Below are 7,947 nucleotides of genomic sequence, written 5' to 3' on the forward strand. Positions count from 1 at the left end.
ACTAAGGAGCAGGGCTTGCAACTAGCAAGATAAGGCTGTCTCCAGCAACGTCCTCTATATTCATCCTCTATATCCGTCCTTTACAGTCTCCTCTAAAAGATTTCACCCTCTATATCTCCTTCCTCTCCAACAACGTCCTCTAAATCACGTCCTCTATACTCAAATATCTATATTAGAAACATTTTTTATTTTTATTTTTTGTACATACGTATTTGTCATACTCTAAAATGTATTGTACATATTTTAGTTTTGCTAAACCGGTTATTTAAAGTATTCAAATGGATAAAAGATCGTTTAGAGGAACTCTATATATAGAGAATCCAGCAGCGTCCTCTAAATTTAGAGAACCGTTTAGAGGACGCTGCTGGAGGGCGTAGAGGACCATTCGATCCTCTATATTTAGGGTACAGAACCCTTTAGGGTCCCTTGTTGGAGCTAGTCTAACGGCGGACGTCGACACCCTTAGAATGGTGGGCATCCACCACAACCTCGACGCACGATGTTAAAGCATTTCAAACTCTGTCCCTAATGATATCCTGGGGAATTTGGATGGAAAGGAACGACTGAGTCTTCAATAATAAGGAAGCATCAGCATGATTTTAGACACAAAATTCCGTCAGAAGATGGTCTCCTGGATTAGTGTCGGGGCTAAGTGCTTAGCAAGTGTAGCCTCACGTGATTAGCTTCGTCAGGTTCTTGTTCTCCGACCGGTTAATCCGGATGTAATTTACCTCCTCCTTTTTCAATGAACTAGCTGAGTATCCGTGCGTTGCAACGGGAACATATAATACCATGATAACTTATATACAAAATGTGTCTTATATTGTTATAAAAAATATTTCATAATCCATTTGTGACCCTAGTCATACATAAATTTTGTTATTTTAATTTAGTTGTTTCACTACTATATTGCAACCATCAGTATCATGCAGACCTCGATATATATCATGATTTGCATGGTTTCATCATTGGAGAGCATGTGCCACACCTGCCGGTAGAAGTTCCATCATACATCGTTAGTCATCAGGCACGCATCACCATACACGCTTACTTAAACAAAAAGGCAAGCGTGTGTTTGCGAAGATAATTAAAGGCAGATCGGCACAAAAGCTACCACGACGATGGCGAGTAGTCATTGTTGTCAGTCCTCCTCTGTGTCACCTCCGGCGCCGAGATGATGCCACAATCCTTGATATAGTAGCCGTCGAACACGCGCGACATGGTGAGTACCGATGACTCTTGGCTGGGTTGTCAAATGAAGTGCACCCTGAGCTCATCAGCGAGGTAGTACACCTGGTCGTTGCACCACCGGATGAGCTACTCCTCTACATACATCTTGTTCGAGGACACTCACACAACAGCAACAATGGCCGTCATCCTAGCGCACAAGAATTCATGGCCGGTCAGTAGCGACTTACATGGCAGGTTGGGCTTCAGGTGGATGATGAGCTGGACGGCGTGATGGCGCCGTCGTCGGTTGCGATGCCCAGAACAACCCGAGAATCGTCGGCATTGGCAACGATCATGAGGTCCCCCTATTTGACGATGGATAGCGCGGTGCAGCCGCTCTGGACCTCGTCCAAGCGACGGCTGCGCCGGAGCTTGCCGTACACAGGGCGCATGGGCCACGTAGGATTGCTTTTAGAGGTCGAATTGGCGGTCGCCAAGCTTCTTCTCGTCGTCAATGAGCGACGCCAACGCGAGCGCCTTGTGCTAGTGGTGTTTGTTCAGGGTTTCCAAGAAAGAAACATGGATTCATCTTTGACATTGGTTTATGAAAATGACTCATAAATCATATCCATGAAAAAATATTACGGAGAATAAATGTCACACATGCAAAAAAACGAATTTAAGTTGAAAACATTATTCAAATAAAAGAAATTGCATGCAAGGCTATTCTTTAAATACTACTCCCTCAATCCAAAAATATAATTAAATAATCTCGGTGATACTTATCTACTACTACACATTGTGGTAGGGTAGCAGGTGGGCTTCGAGAGAGATGTAGTATATATTTTTACTATAATAGATGTAGACATAAACACACATGTGGTGCAGTGGTAGCTACGAACACTTTTGCTTGAGAGGTCGCGGGGAGGGGGGAATCGGAAAGGGAATGGTGAGAACGGACTGTGCGGGAGGTAGGAATCGAGAAGGCGGAACAAGGAATGGAAATGGCAGAACACGGAATGGCAGCCTACCCCTTACTGCCTTAATAAGTAGTATAGAATAGACACATTCTGGCGCCTCTTTTTTTAAAAAAAAAATATTGGGATGGTATATAGATTAACCAGTAATACCTCAGCTATGTCTTAGCTATGTCTTGGAGCCCAAAACCTTTGTACTGCTTCCCTTAGATGAGAGAAGTCAGATCACATGCCACCAGCTATTTTTCTGAAAAAAAAACAAATTCCAAAACTAACACCGTATGCACTTCCAATTGTGTGTCTCACTCACATCCATCATAAAGCTATTTTTTTCTTCCGATCCGTGACTGTCTTCACAAACCTTACTATTATCATTGTTTATTTACTAAATGCATTTCTTTTACCTTATATCGATTCTTTTGTACATCTTTTCTGCAGTATAGGAAATTTCTTGCATTCTAACCATGCATGCGAATATGTACATGCATACACACCATTAATCGTTCTCCATATTTTTCGTCAGCATCCCTGCTTGGAGAGTGATCATTATGTATTCACCAATTGCTAAAACGAGAGCTTATAATACCGCATCAACACGACTAGTTCCGCTTCGCAGCCTTGTGGCCCAATATTGGGACTCACAATGCTTCCATCCTTGCTGTTTTATTCTTTTGGGTCCTAAATATTGGCAAGGTGCCATCAAACCTATTGGTACAACCAAGACAAAAGTATACAGATGGGAGAATTTTTTAAAAAAACATCCAATGAGAGGTGGGAGGGTTATTTTGAAAAACAAAGAGTATTTTTAAAAAATCATTCTGCCTGCATGCTTGTGTCTTGGTTGCACGAGTTACATCAATATATAGACCTAATTGTACATGATATGTTGCCCTAAATGATGCCTTCATCATTCTACCTCACCCACTCATAATATGGCCATCCTCAATGCCATCATAAGCATCATCTACAATTTAAATTCACTTTGAAAGTTGTATATGCACTAGATAATAGTTTCTATGCTTTGTAATATTCAAGCGGTCCATCCGGTGCACTCTTAAACAATTCACAAGAACATGGTCATAGACTTAGCAATTTTGACAAACATGATGTTCCCGTGGACCATTCGGTGCACTTCCGAACCGTCCGCTATATCACTTCGTCCACAACAACGAGCACTCTAGGTCATACCACCTATATCCATTATACGGATACACTTACCAACAACGCTCCCACTCTCTCATTTCCCATCTCTCTCTCGAGTTCATATCCCTCTCTCAGTAGAAACATCTCAAGAGCTCAACGGAAGGATAAGGAGGATCTAAGTACAAGTTCAACAAGAAAGGCCATGAAGATTGATAACTAGAAGTTCGCGCGTAAAATAGGTTGAGCTGTAGAATTTATCAAATTAACTGGCAATTGTTCCTTTGCGACAATTTAGAGATAAATTTCTATGGAGACCCACAGAGATAGACTTTTCTCAGTCCGATCAATGTACTTTCTTTTAATGGATACTCCCCCTTAAATCTCAATAGGATGCTTTGGATGCTAAAACTCCCTCTTAAAATTAAAATTTTCTTGTGGTACTTTGGGGGGAACGTTATTCTCACTAAAGATAACTTAGCTAACCGTAGGTGGAAAGATAGTATGAAATGTAGCTTTTGTGATCAAATTGAGAATATCCAACACCTTTTCTTTGATCGTTACCTTGCTAGAAATATTTGGAGAATCAATAACTTTGCTTTACATATAGAGAGACCTTCTAGTATTAATCATCTAACTAGAAATTGGTATGCTGACAAGGGAACCACACATAGAAATGACTCCAAATTGGGGTGACGACAATGTTTTGAGCCATTTGGCTTTATCATAATGATGTGGTCTTTTCTAGTAAACCAATACCATTAGCTATGCAGGTTCTTTTCAGGGGAACATACATGTTTAGATTCTAGAAATTATTGCGGAAAGAAGATCACTACGAGATCCATACAATGTGTGGACATCTTTGCAAGCCATGGATGGAGGCCTAATACTAGATTAGAACGCGCTTGATTCGTGCTTTCTAATGATCTCTCCTTTTTTATGGTGGATGTTTAGTTAATTTTTTATCTGTAATAGTAGTATATAGGAGACTGCAAAAGGCTGAAACATTTTTGCTTCCATAATAAAAATAAAGGTTGAGGAGGGAGGAGCCCTCTCTCCCTAAAAAACAAGGAGCTAGGAAAAGGAGGTGACCAAAGGAAGGAGAGGTGGATCTAGCTTCTCTCACATCTTGAGAGGCTTTGCAACACCTTCTCCACCCTTTGATGAGTGAATCTTGAGCTCAAAACATGTAGATGCACAAATGACCAAATTAGTTGATTATCACCTAGAAACTGGCTCCAATATTCCCCATTGAGGCAAGAGCTCATAGGATTGACGACAACCTTGGCCTTGCATCAAAAATCAAATAAGAGATCTAGCACTGGATCTAGCTGGACTACTTGTCGCTCTTGACACCTCTCTCTACTAATGTTGCTAATTGCATCTCCTATGCCCTATGGGGTGAGCAAGGTACCCCTCACAACATCTTCTTAGTTATATTTGATACTAAACTAGGGTTGTGATGAGGTCTTGTATTTTTTTCTGGACTTTACATCTAATACTACTATATTTATTCTTAGTTATTAGATTATTATAAAATTCAATGGTGCATATTCCCCTTATTAAACATAAAATGTATAGGCGTTATGTTTGACAAGGACAATCTATTTAGTCTAAGTCGTTATGCTTACTACAGTCTACAGCAGATCCCCACCGCAGAGTGAGGAAATGTGGTCGTCTCCACAACCGCAGCTATCGTATTCGGACGCGACAGCCTCGAGATGTGGAGCGTGGTCGTTACAGTGCGGACCGGGGACAAGGAGAGAGAGTCGGGAGTTTCCACGTCAGACAACGCACTCTCCAATTTTCCGCACTCATTTTCCGCAACCCATAATCAACTAGGTACGTGCCCGTGCGATGCCACGGAACGTGATTATAATGATGACGACAAAATCCGTGATTAAACATAGATACATAACGATATAAATACATAATATTACTATAAATATTTCGATCCAGATATTATTATAAATAACGCACAGAGGAAACTTCTCTGTCGCCTACTTCCTCTCGCACTTCCACTCCGACCACTATAGTGGCCTCGGCCCTTCCTGGTGTCGCGGCCTTGTATTCTGCTCCGCGCCAACCGCACGCCTCGTCTCATCCGTGCTCTCTGTCCCGCCTCAACTTGTCGTATCCCTCGATATCGGTGTCCGTATCACCGTTGATGGGTGGGGCGTCACCGCCGTGGACGCCAATCATTGCCCTGGTGCCGTTCAGTTCCTCTTCGCCTCTACTGGGTCGAAAGCCAAGAGATATGTGCACACCGGTGACTTTCATTACACAGAGTCTATGACGCGTGATCCTAACTTGCTGGAGTTCGTCCGTGCTGATGCGGTGTTTCTAGACACCACATACTGCAACCCCAAGTTTACATTCCCTTCGCGAGAGGATTCTGTGGATTACATAGTGAATGCAATCAAACGTGTGAAAGAGGAGAGTTCAGTATCAGGAGAGCGTGTGCTATGTCTAATCGCCACCTATGCCGTCGGCAAGGAGAAGATTTTGCTTGAGGTCGCACAGCGCTGTGGGTGTTCAATCCATGTGGACAGTAGGAAGATGAAGATTTTGACACTGTTGGGGTTCGGTGGGAAGAATAGCGTTTTTACTGAGGATGCAACAGGGACGGATGTGCATGTTCTTGGGTGGAATTTGTTAGGGGAGACTTTGCCCTACTTCCAGCCAAATTTTGTGAAATTGAAGGAGATCATGATGGAGAGAGGGTATGCGAAGGCTGTTGGGTTTGTACCAACTGGGTGGATGTATGAAACCAAGAAGGAAGGTTTTGCTGTTAGGGTGAAAGATTCACTCGAAATCCATCTTGTTCCTTATAGTGAGCACTCAAGTTACAATGAGTTGCGCGACTATGTTAAGTTTTGCACCCAAAGAGTGTGATCCCTATTGCCGGAGTGGATACTGGGAAGCTCGATTGTAAGGAGGCAGTTGCTCTGTAAAAGCATTTTGTTGGGTTGGTTGATGAGACAGCAAACAAACAGGAGTTCTTGATTGCATTCCATCGTAGGTCAATAGATGCTACTCGTAGCTACAAAGATGTGGTTGTTAATTGCTCGAGCCAGCTTGATGGGGAGGATGCTGCTTTGTTACCAGCAATCTCTTCTGCTTCTGAACAACAGGATAAACTGAGGGAGAATACTATGTAGGAAACACTTAAAGAACTGTCAGATTTCCTACCCTTGTGGGTGAGCCAGGAACAGATCACAGACCTGCTGATGAGTTCTGAAGGTGACATTGTTAAAGCAGCATCGAATTTTTTTGAGCGGGAAAGAGATTTCTTTGAAGAAGCAAATGTTTCTTGTACCAAGACAGAGAAAAACCATTCTTCTAATCATGGGTCGTCTGCTGATGTAAGTAGTCAGCAAGAATCTCCTTTATTTTCACAGAAGCCAGTGGAATACTCTGCAAAACTGGTAAATTTGTCTCCTATGAGAATGAAACCAAATACTCCCAAAAAGATAAATAAGAGGGGTTCCAGCAATACAAACAAGCCAAAAAAGAAAGGCCGATTAACTTCCTCAACAGAATCTAGTGGGCGCAAGCAGTCCACAATTACAAATTATTTCATTAGAGCTACAGAAGCTGCTTTTAAAAGGTGTAGATCTGAAAGAGTAACTGTGGAGGCACATCAAAATAATGTGGAAAACAGTGATCAGTTAGCTGATACTGAAAAAACACAAGATCAGAGTGTAGACCAGCTTCTCCAGATTGTAGATTTTTTTTAGATAATGGAACAAAAATAAGGTCCCAGCCTCTACGCCATCCAAGATAGCGTACACAACGTATCTCCAGATTGTAGATGGTAGCATGTCTAGAGAATATGCAGTTTCTTTGCTTGAGAAGGCAAATGGAGATGTGGCTGTAGCAGTTGACATATTTTACAGTTCAAGTGAGAGTAATAATGTAATTAACGCTGACAAGAATATTATGCTGCAGAATGCACAAGGTGAAACTGTAGATAAATGTAGTGAAACAGACATGGCTAGGATTTATTTCTCTCTTTCAAATAAAATGTTGGTGCACAACGATTATATAAAAATGAATTAATACATATTACTATTAGTCTTAATATCTAACAAATTCTCCTAGTAATTGATCCGCCAACTGAAGAAAATGTCTCATTGAGCTGAATATGCAGTCCCCCATCTCACTTGAGCCATGTCTGCTACTTCTCCTACCAGCTAACAGAGGACCAATGGAATCCATTGATGTGCTTCTCGCATAACCCAGGTGATTCCACTTAGAAACATTACTCCTAGCCAAGGAGCTCTCCATTCTTTCTCAGGATTGTTTCTTCGGCTACAAAGACAGATAACAACCCTGCACAAAAGTCAATGTTATGACATGAATCGGTAATCCATGATTCATAATTTTCCTTTCTTTTCTTCATTTAAAATTCACAAGTCATATAAATTCTGGAAGCAGGGGAACCAAACAATGTCTAGAACAAAAAATATAGGACAACACATTTATAAGATATTCATACAATTTATGCCAAATAGGAACCAAAACAATGAGTAGTGATGGAAAAAGAATTTATAAGATAATGACTCCACGTTTAAGCATAATGCGTTAGTTATGTACCAAAGAATGGCAGGAGAAAGGCAACGCATCGAGTATGCAGCATAACAACGAAGACTATCTG

The 7,947-nt window shown here is 41.5% G+C and overlaps 1 pseudogene; it reads left to right on the forward strand.

The window, feature by feature from the left end:
• The first annotated feature begins 5,008 nt into the window (after positions 1-5,008).
• On the forward strand, positions 5,009-7,432 carry LOC103631264 (DNA ligase 6-like; annotated as a pseudogene).
• Positions 7,433-7,947: the final 515 nt, after the last annotated feature.

Source organism: Zea mays, chromosome 6 (genome assembly GCF_902167145.1).
Source record: "Zea mays cultivar B73 chromosome 6, Zm-B73-REFERENCE-NAM-5.0, whole genome shotgun sequence".
In the NCBI taxonomy this organism is placed as follows: domain Eukaryota; kingdom Viridiplantae; phylum Streptophyta; class Magnoliopsida; order Poales; family Poaceae; genus Zea; species Zea mays.